We start from the raw sequence: 16,538 nt of genomic DNA on the forward strand, positions 1-16,538 counted from the left end.
AATCAACAACATCAAACCGCAATGGTCAAACGGAAAGAATAAGGATAGGAGAATACAACTTTGAGACCGTTGACAATTTCTCCTATCTAGGGTCGAACATCACAACCGATAACAGCTACGATGATGAAATCCGCGCACGGTTGTTGTCAGCCAACAGAGCCTCTCCATAGGGGCAAAGCTCTTACTGTACAAGACAATAATCTTGCCAGTCCTCATGTGTTCCTCAGAGACTTGGGTTCTCAGCAAGAAGAATTGCAAAATCTTGGCCGCGTTCGAGAGAAGAATCTTCCGAAGAATTTTTGGCCGCCTACATAAGGATGGACGATTCCGAAGCTTACATAACGACGAAATCTATGAGCGATACCATGACCGTCCGGTTGTAGATAAAATCCGGCTCAAAAGGTTACGGTGGGCGGGTCACTTAATCCGTATGGATGAGGATGATCCCACCCGGAAAGTCTATAAGGGCAATATCTATGGTAAAACAAGTCGGAATACCGGAAGCTCGCGCTTCGGGTATAAAGGTTTTGTGTTCATCTTATGTGAGAAACTTCAACGCACATTTTTCTGTCTGTATATAGCCACAAATCCAACATAATCCTTCATATTTTTCCAAACTACGAGACATACGTACATATTACAGCCATAGATATCACGCTCACCCTAAACAAACAAACTGCCTATTACCGAATACTGTACACATATATGCACGTATATAAATTGATAGTTCCCATATTTCCGATTAACTTCTTATATCTATTTGAATTAGGCACTACCCTCAAAGTTCATTAGCACGCATATATTATATACCTACATGCACACATGTCTGGCTGACAAATAACTAAAAAACTAAAACAAAATTCTCTGGAACCCAATTCATAAGAACTCATTTCGTTGTGGTATTGACGAATTGATATGTGATGATGACGTCATGCAGGTTGTAGAGTGCACGAAATTCACAAAAAATTGTAAAGTTTCACCCCCTATAACTTTGTTAATAATAATTGGATTTTCTTCAAACTTGACCAAACTGTGCATTATGTTCTTCATTACACGCATGCCAAATTTTGTACTCCTGGGATGAACATAAGGGCGGGTGCCGGGTAAATTTCTAAAATGTGGAAATATACTATTATTAACTTTATTTGTGCAGATATCGGAACCGGATATATTTTGAGGCCTAGATTTCGTAGAGATGCACCACTGTGATTTTTTTCAGATTTTTCGGTTGGATAGGTTCTGAGAACGAGACCTGTTACACTTTTTGTGGGTCATATTTTGAACCCTCACTCCCCTACGTTTCATCTAATATCAAATATTGAACCAGATTCGAAAAGTACTAATTGAGACCTTTCATTTGATACCTTACATGGCTACATTCTGTGAAAAAAAAATTTGCACCCTCCATTCACATGTATGGGGAGCCCCCCCTTAAACTTAACACAAGATGGCGCCACTTACTGCATGTAAAGGGATCACCAGATTACATACTCCCACCAATTTTCGTGACAATCGGTCCAGTCGTTTCCGAATAAATCGGGTGTGACAGACAGACAGACAGACAGACAGACAGACGGACAGACGGACAGACAGACACCGTCTCGATTCTAATAAGGTTTTGTTTCACACAAAACCTTAAAAAGAAGAGGAGGTAGACCCTGCCTAAGATAAAGCGATGGCGTAGGTCAGGACGCCAGACAGCTTTTACGGATATCGAATTGGTGGACCTCGGCGCAAAACCGGGATGTCTGGAGTTCCTTATTAAGGCAGGCCTAGACCGGATACAGGTTGTTGCGCCGTTACTGATGATGATTGTTGATGCTTAGTTCAAATTTCGGCTTTCGACTACAAACATTTAAATATGGGTTTGATAAAGTCCTACTATCCAACACAAGTAAAGCAGTAAAGTAGGTCCGCCCCATGCATAAATTCGACTGAAAATTAAATGCTTTAAGTTTAATGGACGAAACCTGAGTTCATTAACAACAAGCGGTGCCATAATGGACAATGTAGCCGAATTTAACTGAATAGGGTTGGAAAGTATCGCTACTATAACCAGTGAAACTGAGATCAAGCAGTGGACCACAGGAGAGGCTGACTCAGAATATAGCTCCCTGGAAGTCAACCTATCTCGCTCGGAGGAAGATATATGGCTCTATAATAGCCAAACCTCTCGTCTACCAGGATCGTAAGTGGGTGGTGTTACTAGACTATGTTCGTCTAAGCGATAAAGCTCGCTTTTCCGTACTACGGGACGTAAGGCACGGCGGACCTTCTAACCCCATACTCGTACCTACCAAAAAAACGACTAAATTAACAAAAAAAAAAGCAACAGGGAAGCGGGACCCTACACCGCACACAATCTGGTTCATTAGATAGCTGCACCCAAGAAGCGAGCTCGACATTCGCCTACTCCGAGGACCACAACCAACTAAGTGCTAGATCAGTAAAAGTACCCCTGGGGTCAGTATATCAGACGTCAAGAAGGAAACAGTTCCGTGGGCGTTAAATTTTATTTGCAAGGGACGGAGTGCAGAGCCCATGTTTACTGGTTTATGAATTCAGCCAGATCTTATACCGATGGGCTGCACGATGGAGGACTCAGGAAAACTGCCTTCGACCAAAATCCCTAAACTGACAGACTAAAAGAGAACAGAACTACCGAATGAACCCATACCTACCTACCTACCGTTCAAAGCCACAGTGGTGAATTTGGCCTCTGATTGCTCAAAGTAAAAATCTTCCAATGCGGAGAGTCGCCAAAAGTAAGGTGGAATGCAAATCAAACTTCTCATAATCCGGTTAGGTGACTGATGCCTGGACGCAATTAAACGCCGTTATTGCCTCATAAACTACATATTTAGTACAGGAAGAAACTGTAAAAAGGTAACTCAAAGGACATATCGGATATAAAGCCTATAGAGATCCCTGAACAAATCGCGTAAAGTAATAAAAGGCGAAAGGACAGTATTAAGCACTGAGAAGGAGAAACTTGACGACCTAGACCTTGATTTTGCAGCGACGGAAACCGACAACAAGAAACAAGGGAGGTGCCATGACGAAGGAATAGGACGAGAAGAGCACCAAATATTAATGGAGCCTATGGTCAGCACTAAATTAGTCCAGACAAACCTCCACCATGAACCATGACTCCATGGCTCGCACAAAGCAAGAGATACTTGGTATAACACTAAAGAATACTTTTATGAATGGGCTAGTCAAGAATTGGAGATTGTCGGATGAATCCTTTATGTCGGATCACAGAATAATAAGACACGACATTGAAGATAACTCTGAAGTAGAAATAATAGAAAGGAATGCAGGCAGCTTAGCAATCAGAAACGAACTGAACCTGGAGGCAGTGCTGGAAGACTTAAACAAACTCGTCAATGATGCAGATAAAGTCACCTGATCGCTTAAGACAGTCCGGTTATTAAGGGATGTACCCTGGCAGATCACTCTAACTTTGTTACCTTTCTTCTCTACGCGACATAAGTAATCGCGCTTTTTTCGTCTCCTCTGCCTTTCGCAGTTTGCTTTGAATAGATGCGATCATGGAGTTGATCGCATCCCAATCCTCCTGGCGTGCTAGCGTTCTCCGCACTAGGTTTGGATAGAAGTATTTTGTGATTTGCAGTGTTGAAGGCTTTAGCAAAGTCAGTTTAAATGATATGCGCTTCTTGCCGTGAATTTAGATATTTGGTAAATTTGGTGTTACTCTTCTACTAGGTTTTGGTCAAAGTGGGCAGACAACCAGTTGCTGACATATCTTTCCAAGATTTTGGAACAGGAGGAGGGGAAGGAAATGGGGCGGTAATTCTCGGCAAGCGTACAATCGCCACTTTTGTGAATGGGGATGATGGGAGCCTCTTTCCACAAGGCGGGAAAATGATTCTCTTCCAAGCTTTTGTTGAAAGTAAGGGATAGGGAAAAGGCAATTGACTGACCAGTTTTAAGCAAAAACAGGTCTAGAACATCATCATCATCAAGGCTGGCATTGGCATCAAGGTTGCCAATGAGGTACCCGATAAGGAGAGGAATGATAAACAATGCCAGGCAAGCTACATCCACTATCGGGAATGAAGAAGAGGAAGGAGAGGGAATACAGATTGAGGAAAAGTAGCAGCTGACACATCAAAAGCCAAGCGGGGAGAGCGGAGTCAGGATATCTGAGCAGAATCGTCGGTGGAGGAGGAGGAGGAGGAGGAGGAAAAGATAATTTCGGCACGAAGAGGGGATGTAACAGCTATTAGGGCCCCTCCGCCGGTTGTCCTGCACAGTCTCTGTCTCAACGGAAGATAGAGTCACCTTCGAGGCCCTCGCAATCTAAAATCCTGTCATCCAACTAGGTTTCAGAAATGTAGATGACGTGATGTTGGAATGCTATGGTAGATAGTTTGAAATCGACAGCTTGTTCCTTAGACCCCTTACATTTTGACAAAACAATGTAAAATTGTGAGTTCGGCAAGGTAGGCGGGCGGACCGGAAATTTTCTTGAAGCTTAGCTCTCTGATAAGGCTTGACGAAAACCCCCCTGTGGCCAAAAGGAAGATTGGGCGCATGGAAGTCGTGGGGATACGTCACTTTGAAGGAAACTGTCATTCGGCCAGGAGAGCTATCCTTCGTCAGCTTCACACATGAGAAAGGTGGCAAAGTTTAGTTGGCTTTGTTTTTGATATGGTCAGAAATGGTGGAGTACGCTAGCCTCGACACGAATAGTTGTTTCGGTGGCGAGGCAATGTTCAACTGGAACCGTTCAGGCGACATGAGATCGGAAAGGCCAGCAGTTCAGCGATGGCGCGCATCGATGATGAGCAGCAGGAAGGACCTGGAACAGTGCGTGGCAGATAGTAGCGGAGAATTAGTTGACTGGGGCGACTTAAGTATGGCGCCAGTGTTGTTAATCGTAGACGCGAGTAGAGTATAAATGGAGCCAGTCAGCGGCTCTCAGAAGCCGAGGCTACGCTGGCGCTCGATAAAGCAGCAGCTTGAGGAGTAAAAATTGATGATTTTTAACCCCAGTTAAATTGCATTAGATAGCATGGCACCGCAGCAGCCGTTACAACATTCTTTACTGTTACTAATTCTGCCTCAGATCTGCAGTAGCTTGTCTACGGTGACTAGTGGTATTGGCGTCGCTGGAAGCTTTCAGTGCTCACTTTTTCCTGAGGGAATAACACGGGATGATTTTTAACAAGAGGATAGGACACGCGATCAGGATTTTGACGTCGGGGCAGAGCTCCTTAAAGCATTCCCTCTTGCTCCGTTGGATAGCAAATTTCAGAGTTTTGCGGCCGTCCTTATAAGCGTGCTCTTTTTACTCCCGATAGATTCTACCTGCTGCCCTCTGAGCCACTCCCCTGACTCGGTGGCAAACTGATCGAAAGTTGACCAGTTCGCTATTCCACCAGTAGTTTGATTTTCTACTCGGGAATGAGCACCTGCAATCATGGACGCGTCACATGCTTTGACGATGTATTGGCCCAGATGGAAACGTCTTTCTGTATAGGTGCCTACTTTATTAGGCTGGTCTAACCACACCTCTATGACGATCTGCCCATCCGAAGCTTTTACACATCAGCCTGAAATTTTTCTAGGTTTCCAGCTTAACATCTTTCTCGGTTTTGTCTGTCACACCCATTTCATCAGAAACGATTACTCATATCGATACAAAATTCGATGGAAAGGTGAGAACTGCATCCAGTGAGTAACGCCATTCCACGTTGAGTGTCAGGAGGAGTCCAAATACATGCATGAGGAAATGTAGAATTTTTTTCCACCGAATACAATCAGGCAGGGTATCAAATGAAAGTTCTTGATTAACACTTTTGGAAGCAGATATAAATTTTGATACTGATTCCAAAGGAGAAGTGCGAGGGTCCGAAATGGGTCAATTATTTCAAGGACCCGTTCTCAGAAACTACCCAACCTAAAATTCTTGTTTGAATTTAGGTTGCTGTACATCGTACACTCGCGTCTTTTTTCAGAGCTACAACTTGGTTTTCTAACGAGTGGCGACCACAAACATTATGTAAAGTATCTTGGAATATCTAACTCATAATCTGGATTATTACACGTGCGTTTTTTCCCCAGACTGAATTTCTAATTTTCTAAATTTTGAATATACGTTAACGTACATGAAATGAGAAAAGTTTATGTTATGGTTGTCTCCTGCAAATGGAACGCAGAAGAAGGTCCTCGAGAGGCCCATTAAGTTAGTTTGCTTTTAATTGAGAGTTTCTCCCTGTTTAGAGAACTCTTACTCCTCACGCTCTAATAGAAACCTGCCGAGGAATGCCTTAAATGTTACATTCATTAAATAGATTTCTAGCGAATGTATAGTTTATGTTCTATAGGGCGGAAGCAACTAAGAGACATAAAAACTTTGTAGTCGTCTTCACCCTACAGAAAGTTTACTATTCCATCCAATATTACTGCTAGGTACAAGGTTAAAACTGAGGAAAACTACCGCAGCTTTTAGATCTTTATTCCAAAAGTCCAAAGTAGACCATGAACAATAGTAGTGTCACGATTTCACTTGTTGTCAGTTAGTTGGTCTGCAAAGAAAACTAATTTCAGTACGGAAAACTTCAATGATTCCCAAAGGAGGTCTCTGTGGACAAGCAGCATTTTCTGTGGAAGACGCAATGGAAACATTACTTAGAAGCAAGAAGCCTCACTAAAGTAATTCCACGAGACTAATTATTGTATCAATGATAAATATGTAACGTTGGAAAGTGCTATTAAGCATGCTATCTAAATATAAGTTCGTGAGTGTTATAATTTGGAAGGAACTTTGTATCCAGCAGTTTAAAATTATTCCAACAAATTGAATCCGCAAACAACACTTGAAATTTCCCGCAAACTCCCACAGAAACTACACATAAACCACCCTGAAAAATTAAGTTACCCAACATGGGAAAAAACTTATAAAGCACTTGCAAATGAAGTTGCTGCCACAGAAGAATAGCAAATGCCTGGGAAACTTTTCTCATATAGACTGATTTGTAACATTCCGAAAACAACTCATGCAATAACAAATTCCTAATTGATTCAAACTAAGAAGTCGAAAATAAACACGAAGAGTGTGTTTGAAATGAAGAAGAAACTCTTCGCAGTAAATTCTGCTGGAATGAAGTCATGGCTTTGGCACAGAGTCCTGGGCGTTCTTGCTCGGCGTCAATTTTAGTTTCCTTCGGAATTATCATATAGTCGGGATTTGAGTCAACCTAGATTGTTGAATATACATGGGATTCACATGTAAACAAGATTGTTTATCTATTTTTCGCAATATCTTTGAAGTGCAGTTTAAGGATACATTTATTGAATTTGGGGAACCTTCGAAAACATGCGGAAATACTTTATATGACTTTCTCATCATTTTTAGTTTAGGAAGTTTGAAGTTGGCCTTGTAAATTATTTTGCTTCCAAAATAACATGTTCCTAGCATACGGATGTTCACAATTCGTCATTTTATTGTTATAAACAGGAACACTCAAAGAATGTTTAATTGTCGAATGTTTCGATGAAGGAAATTAAACTTAGTATTTCAGAGAGAAGTGATAGACAACTGTAGTGGCCTTTGACCTCATAGCTCAAATTTAACTAGTTACCGACATCTTTTTTACAATATATCAATTTTATTATTTCCTTTTCCTCCTTTCCTGTCTGTTCAATTCCTTATGGGAGCGAACAATTTTTAACAATTTACTTTCCTTTCAAAATGTAATTTCAACTTTTTTCCCAAATCACCGCTTTATTGTCGCACTTTGTTCTCGTTGCGTAGTATCCTATTGACATTGGATGGTCGGTGGGAAATTATGGCAGATGCTTGTTAAGGTGAAATTGGCTGTTCTAAAATGTGAACGACAAATTAAAATAGAGTCACCGTTTCTGAGTCCGAAGAGAGCATTTAAAGAATAGAAGGGAAAAGTGCCGAAAAAGAAAGGCCAGAGGGCGAAACATTGGAAACGCCTGCTGATCCAACACCAATAGGTCTACCACCAAACACTATCTCCACCTCCACGTGGTGACCGCTGGAAGCTCTTTCTTAATGAAAAGCTCCAGACAGATAAGGATGAAAGAGAGTCTCCCGCGCCTAAAAACCGGACAGGTTGGGGGTTGGGTAGGCCTAACAACCGTACATGAGAAACAATTTCTTACGAAACCACAACAGGAGCCTCGGACTGGACTGAAGACACAATGAAGAGCCTGGCAACGACAACGGAATAACGATTTCCGCATTTTCTCATGGAATGTGCGCTCCCTGTACAGAGATGGAGCTGCCAAGCAGCTAGCCGGTACCCTGTCCCAATATAGGGCTGATGTAATAGGGTTGCAGGAGATGAGTTGGATAGGCACTACACCATGTATTATAGTGCCATCAAGTAAAGCTTGTTCTCGGAGTAGGTTTCCTAGTCAGCCAAAAATAAAACCTCCTGTTATCGGCTTTGAAAACAGAAGCGAACGGCTACGAATTCTACGTTTCCGAGGCAAATTTGGAAGTATAGGCCTCATTAACGTTCACAGCCCTACAGAGGAGATTGCACACTGCAACATCAATAACGGTCTACGACAAGAGGATGCCCTATACTATGTCCTCTTTACGTACCTCTTTAAAGTGATCCGTGATGCTGAGATAAATTCGAGGAGTACGAACCTCTTTCAGTCCACCTAACTACCAGCCTGTGCCGACGATATCAACATTATGGGAAGAACAACCCGAGATGTATAGTCTATCTTCATCCAGATCGAGCAGGTGGCGTGAGGCGCCAGATCTCGGGCAGCACACCAATGAAGGCAAAACGAAGTACATGGTGACAATGTAAGCGCTAAAAAGCAAAGAACGAACATCGAACAACTATGACGATGAAATCCGCGCACGGTTTTTGGCAGCCAACGGAGCGTATTTCAGCTTAAAAAAACTGTTCCGCAAGAAACGTCTCACCATAGGATCAAAGCTCTTACTGTACAAGACAATGATCTTGCTAGTCCTCATGTATTCCTCGGAAACATGGGTTCTTAACAAAAAAAATTGCGAACTCTTAGCCGCGTTCGAGAGAAGAATCCTCCGAAGAATTTTTGTCCCCCTACATGAGGATGGACGATTCTGTAGCCTACATTACGACGAAATCTATGGGCGATACAATGACCGTCAGTTTGTGGACAAAATCCGGCTCAATAAGTTACAGTGGGCGTGTCACTTAATTCGTATGGATGAGGATGATCCAGCCCGGAAAGTCTATAAGGGCAATATCTATGGTAGAAAAAGAAGACGAAGCAGACCCTGGCTGAGATGGAGCGATGGCGTAGGCCAGGACGCCAGGCAATTTTTAGGGATATCGGATTGGTAGACCTCGGCGCAAAACCGGGATGTCTGGAGTTCCTTATTAAGGCAGGCCTAGGCCGGATACCGTTTGTTGCGCCGTTGATAATTATGATAAAAACCAGCAAAGGCCAGCAAACGCTGGAGCAAGGCGAGTCCTAAACCGAGAGCCAGAGGGCAAAAGATATGGGCATAGGACGCACGTCGCATGGAAAAGAACTGTCGCGATATAGTTGAAAAGGAAGGGTGAAGTTAGGCAAAAGTACATGCGATAGCGCGCGACAGGTTAAACGACGATAAAAAGGATTTGTCAAAGTTACTCCAACCAACTAACAACTAAGCCAAACAGTAGAAGTAATAGGCACATTGGCGGCAAAATATTGTTGTTTGTGTAAACTATAGTATTGTAAAGCCCTGATCATAAAGAGAAGAAGGAATGCGAAGACCAGAAAGAGTCTAAATCCAAACGCAAGCGCAAGAATATTCAATTTTAAAATGATCCGAGTACACACATATGTGCGTAAATTATGATGATTACGTCATGCATGGCTTAGGGAACAATTAATTTACCTGAAATGCGAAACTTTCATCTTCTATAACCTTGTAAATCATTGTTCGATTACAATCAAACCATCCAGAATTGTATCCTATATTAGCACCTACAATGCTACCAAATTTCATACTTCTAGCATATACCTAAGGAGGGGGGAGGGCGGGGTTGTGAAGGGGTTCTTTTAAATTTCGGAAAACAGTAATATGCTATTATTAACTTTATTTGAGCAGATATCGGAACGGAATGTATTTTGAGGCCTAAATTTCATATAGATGCACCATTCTGAATTTCGTCAGGTTGAAGAGGTTCTAAGAACGAAACTGGTTTCGCTTTTTGGGGCTCACACTCCGCCGTGTTTCACCCAATTTTCAAAAAATTGAAAAATTTCGAAAAGTACTAACCAAGTCCTTTCATTTCATACCCCATATGGCTATAATTTGTGAAAAAATACTGTCCTTTCGCATATACGGGGAGCACGCCCTTATTCCCAAAACAATGGCACTCGCTGCATGGAAGACCAAAATTTATGATAATTGGTTTCGCCATTTGCGAATAAATCGGTTGTGACAGACGGACAGAATCGATTTTAATAAGGTTTTATTTCACACTTTCACACAAAACCTTAAAAAGCTATCGCTGGGACTCAAGAAGCAAGAGTTAGGGACAGACAAGAGTAAAAAGATACCCTGGATATTGCCGCTGCAGTAGACTTTATTAAATGTGCTAGAATCGAAAAATTAACGTGCTATTTGAATGTAAATCACTCTTTTTCGAAAGTCACTTTTTGAAATTGGCAATCACAATTTCTCAAAAGTTATGAACCGATCTTCTTCAAATTTCGCACACTTCGCATGACTCGCCAATGTATTTCGAAAGGTTCACAAGCCAAAGGGGAAATTCAAAAACAAGGAAAATGGGTGCTAGATATGTTTACTGAGGGACAGATGGAGAACTGATGAGCCACTTCCGCTTTTGCGGTATGAAAAAAAGAAACAGATACATTTTGAGAATCACAAGCACGAAAAATTGTTGCCTTCTTCTGACGAAGCATAAACATTGAAGGCACCGCCAAGTCGCTTCGGAAAGAAGACAGTGCTCTGTGTTTGATGGGACCACCCAGTAATAGTGTATCATGAGCTGCTGAAACCGGCCGAAGGTGTCAATGAGGATGTCTGTTGACAGCAATTCATCAATTTGAATCATGCATTGCTCGTAAAAACAATCAGAATGGGCCACGAAATGAGTGATACTTCAGCAAGACAACTCCGTGCCATCGGGATTCCATTTTCAGGACACCAACAAAATTCTGAAACGGGATGTGCTACCACACCCGCGATATTTACCCATCTGACTATCTCCTGGTCCTGCGCACCTGGTATATCATCATTGTTCCTAGAAGTATGGTTTTCAAGAACAATATGAAGGTCCATATGCCTCTGCAATGATAACTCTCTCTGAGAGAATCAAATCACACCACCACATATAGTACTAGAATCTCAGCTTTCAGGATTATTTTACGTACACTACAGAAATGAGCGTCATTGAACTGGATTGTGACCACCGCTAAGCTACTTAGCACCTGCCGCCAGGAAAGTTCTAATAAAAAACAACCTAAGTCGCTGTTGTCTGCGAACCATGCAAGAATTCTCGTCAAGGCGTTTGGGAAATAAAGTTGCAGTATTAATGGACGACATTTGAACTTTATACCAAGTAAAGATAGATCGCAAATACCACTTTATGAGGGTTAACATCAACGACCACTAAATATCGGGCTTTTACTCCGCTCTAAATATAACGATACCAAGTTATTGCCATAGTCTTCAAACAACACAACATGAAAAGTTCCCTTCTTATCACGTCCCCTAGATTGTTGTGTGAGGTAATCACGATATCAGCAAACTACCTTCCTAACGATATCAGCAAGTATCAAGGACATCTCCCCAGGCCAGCATTGAGAAGTAGTAATCGAGATCTTTCATTTGACACCCCATATGGAAGGATTTCAAAAAAAAGAAGAAAGAGAGAGAAACACAACGAGTAAAGGGACTGATTCAGTCCCGCGATGCAATGTTTTCGAGCAGACCTGCGGGGAGCGTGGAAGGAGGAGGAGGCAGTTTTAGTGAGTAAGGGTCTCACATAACTGCATGGCAGGAGCCAGCAGTAGGTTTCGAATCTTTCCCAACCGGCAGACAGAGGGTAAGCCAATTTTAACAACGCTTAGGTCTGTGATGGATTTTCACATAAACCAACCCTGATTAGCACTGGATTGTGTCTGAGCGCCTCATTGCTTCCATAGATAACCATGGGACTGCAGAGTGGCTACATACCTGAACACTCTTTTCCTGGAAAATGTGAACTATACGAGGACTGCTGCAGTTCATTTAACCATGGATAAGAACGAAATATCGAAAGTCCCTTCGAAAGGAGCTTAAGAGCTCCAAGATCATCGAGTGCAAACTTATAATAGAGGGTCAATGAATACGAGCCTCAAACGCCATTGAATGCAGATATGTAATGTAATTCAGAAACTCGGGTAGCAAATTATGCAATTGGTCGAGATGTTGGAGGACAGAAAAAAACGATCTATTAGAGAGCTCTGTATAAACTAATGGAGATTGAATGGCGGGATAAGAAGACCAAAGAAGCGATTTGAAAAACTAACTCCTCGCAAACGACTACCGGATTGAACATCTCCAAAGTGAAGAGGAAGCATACCTCAAATAAAGACTCTAATCCGAAATGTGAGCAGAGAGTGACAATGAAGCCAAGAACAGAGAATGCAACTAGATTACAGTATGGAAAAAAGTAGCCAAGACACGAACCTTATGGAAAAGCAAAAAGCCGATGCACGATGCTATTCTAATTCAAAAAGGGGGAATACAGCATACGGATACTCTGCTCAGCATCAAAACCGACTCAAAACTGGGAGAAATCGACAAAGCGTTGTCCAGTATTAGGAGGACACCAAATGGGGATCTGTAACTTCATCTCAACGAAACAGGAAGGAAAACAGTTCAAACAGAACATCAGCGCGACACTAGGCAGACGTTAGAAACTAATTCTACCGAATTACTATCGAAAGCAGATATACGGATGCGATTGCCACCAAGGAAGGTACGGTTGCGGCCATTCGACGCCAGTTCATAATCTAGAAGAAAGGACAAAGAAGCTTCTGAAAACAGGAGGAATAAAAATGGTCTGTTGTGTGAAGTCTGGGAATTTGGTCAGAAACTGTAAAAATGAAAAGGATCGCTCCAAACTATGGAGCAGATGCGGAATTCAAGGACGGAATTGCAAAAAAAAAACCACCGTATGTCCGTGTATACCACCTCAATTTTGACAATTCATGAAATCGAAGGCTGGACGCTTCAGTTATGGAAGGTTTTGTGTATTTCTTATTCAATAGAATCCCTATAATTGGTATGGTCAAGGGACTGGCGATTTGGTACCAAATATCGGGAGTACAAGATAAAATTAGTTTCCATCAAATTCGTACCAATTGACCGGAAATACGAATAATCGATGTATGAATTATCGGGATTCCCCTGTATAAAAATATTTGAGTGGAGATTTGTTCCATTTATGCTTAGCACGTAATAAATTCTTATGTCAGAATACCCACTTTAGCATGATACTGACATTCAAATGCGAGTGCGAAAAAATAACTGAGACCGAAACAAAATAATCACGCAGAATAGACCTACCTATTTAAGATAAAAAGGTTAAGAATAAAAAGCCATAGATGTGTATCCGCCCAGAAACGATTACTATCTCCGAAAGGTTCGCAAAATTAAAAATTAACCTCGATTAAAGCAGCCTATGCGAAAATGTTAACAAGATCCGAAAACTCGGAAGGCGAACATAACTTTGGAGTTCCAATCGTCTAATGCAGTCTGGGTAGGTTTAGCAGTGGAAACACTCTGTGGCTCGCCTACGCTTTGAAGAGCAAGGGCACTTTAAGTACTTCCTGGATGAACACTTTACGAAACCACTGATCGATTAAATTATTGCAGAAGTTGTGGGCCAAGTAGAGCAAAGTGTGTATAACACATACTGTTCGAAGTTTGGATGATAGATCACCCACGAACCAAGCGAGAAAATTTCTGCAATCAGTTAACTCTGTAGAAACTTTGAGGATAATATGATATATGCTTCTTCGATTCGACTGAAAAAGTCATTATGAGCTTGCCCCCGCCAAAATTGAGAAGATAGATTCTTTCCAGAAGAAAACCAAGCCATTTCTAACACCGAGCTAGAAAACCCCACAAAGCATCCCATTGATTTAAACAGTTTTTCGCAGAGGAGAGTTTCTTGGAGAAGAATCTATAGATTTGTGAACGTAGGTCATATATCTCGTTGAATCAAGTACGTTAATTTGATGAAAATTGTTCAAAACTACTTTTTAACGAAGGCTCGGTGAGGTGGTAACAATAGCACTAAGCAGGAGACAGTCGTTAGAAATTTATAATAGGCAAGAGGATACCGAAGCTCCGATCCTGACATATGTGTTGAATTTTCCAGTGGTCGCAATTCATTATGAAAACACAAATAACTAGTGCTGAATGTCAAAGTTGGTGAACCTTCAAATGCCCCATCTGTAAGAAAATTGGGCGCCTTGATATTGAAAAAATACCAGCCCGGGTTGATTATTGTCAACCATGGAATAGAGCTGGATGCTCATTAGTAAACAAATTCCGAAGGTGAGGCATAGATTCGCCTTTGCGATTGATAACTCTGCAGAGCTGCACCCCTAAACGCCCATATCTTTCGAATGGTGTAAATTACACCCACTTGGTGAGTGCCTAGAAGGCCTATCATATTGGCATGCAAAACATTCAATGATAAGTAGCTCCTGGCTTCGCTTAAAGTGTAATTTCAGTAGTATTAACAAATATTGCATAGTAGTTACCACAGATATGAAGAATGCATTCATTACGGCCAAGGGGAGACTTATTAGGATATAGCCAATGGTATTATTGTCCGTTATCTTCGTTAGACGTTAGACATCGCTTTACATAATGTAAAAGAGGGAAAGTGAGGTGAATAGTGAGCCGAGTTTGAAAATGCAAAATCGCTGACCCTCAAATTAGCAGATGTCACGCCCGGCCCAAATATGTTACAAAATGCAAATAGGCTAACCGGAAAACACAAATCCCGCAACTTCGTTCTGATTAACAACAGGCAACCTATATGCAGTGACGCTGGAAAAGCAAGAATCCTTGTGAACTCTTTCGAGTGGCAGCTCAATGTATCTTCTCTACGGAAATATCCAACCCTCAATGTGACTGTTTAATCAAGAGTCAAAGAATTCATTTCGAGAAATTGCTACAAGTTTAGCACACTTTCCTCGAATCCGTCAATAAAACCCACGAATTCTCGAACTCACCTCTCTGGTGGAAACCTAAGCGATAAAAAGTCAACCGGGCCTGACAAAATTCTAAACTTCTGCCGAAAGAACCTCCTCATAATCTCAATCAAGTTCCTACTTGCAGTCTACAACAACTGCATAAATAACGGTTATTTCCCATTACCATTAGAAAATAGAGTGCCCCTAGCCATGACCGTGACTACCAGTTTGGATTCCGATTGAAACACTCTACCCCAGCACGCCAAGCTACCTCTACGATGCCGTGAGTACCAGATTAAACGCCAATAAAAACCTGCGGTAGCTTGTACTCTTGACCTAGAAAAGGCCTTTGACTCCGTGTCATTTATAAATTGATTGAAATTCACTTCCCTATCCCGATCATAAGACTTGCTATCAGCTTTTTCGAAGGTAGAAACTTCTATGTCGGTGTTGGAAATGAAATTTCCGATCTCATGCCAGTAACATCTGGACTGCCGCAAAGATCCATTTCTGGCCGAACCCTATGCAACATTTTCACGGCTGATGTTCCGTCCCCTGAAATCGGCACTAACCTAATTCAATTTGCCGATGAGGCATTAGTTTATTGTTCAGACCCCCGACCTAACAAGGCAGCTAAAGCGATAGAGAAGTATCTCGTACTTTTTTAAAAATACTACTAGAATGAGGAATAAAAATATACAAATCTAAGATACAACTCTGGACCTTTCAGAGAAAATTTAGATACCCTGGTTCTAAATTCATCTACAAGAAGGCTAGACGCTTAAAGCACAAAGTCCTAAGTTCCTAAAGTTCAATCCTCAGGTTGCCAGTTCGTGCATTGAATAGAATTTACTTTCTTCTTCGTAAGAAGGTAGGTCAAAGGACTAAAACCAAACTGACTCTAAATAAAACCCTGATACGACCACTAAAATGTAGCCCCAACGTGGATCACACGCTCATCGGAAGCCATGAAAAAGTGTATGGCTTTCGAACAACGAATATTAAGACAATGCGCTGGACTGTCTTACAATTGGAAGATCGAAAATTGCGTTCGGAGCGCGGAAGTATATCGGCTAGCAAATGTCAGACCACTCAATCTCAGGCCATATTTCTCGAAAAAACGAAAAACCATCCAAATCCTAATATTAGAAGACTGCATTAGCAGGGCAAAATAACCCTTGGACAGATTTTTTGGCTCTGCCAAATAATGAATTGCACTCTACAATTCCAAACTCTCTGTCTCTTTGACACTCCTTGGCTGGTGGAAGTATGATACATAGAGAATAAGCGCAGGAAATGTAATGTGCTAATTG

General features: G+C 41.7%; 1 protein-coding gene across 4 annotated transcripts in view; it reads right to left on the minus strand.

Moving 5' to 3' along the window:
• The window catches only part of LOC119652307, a 710,323-nt gene that overhangs the window by 427,800 nt on the left and 265,985 nt on the right, over nucleotides 1-16,538 (minus strand). The gene's annotated exons all lie outside the window — the stretch shown is intronic.

This window comes from Hermetia illucens, chromosome 1 (genome assembly GCF_905115235.1).
Source record: "Hermetia illucens chromosome 1, iHerIll2.2.curated.20191125, whole genome shotgun sequence".
Lineage (NCBI taxonomy): Eukaryota > Metazoa > Arthropoda > Insecta > Diptera > Stratiomyidae > Hermetia > Hermetia illucens.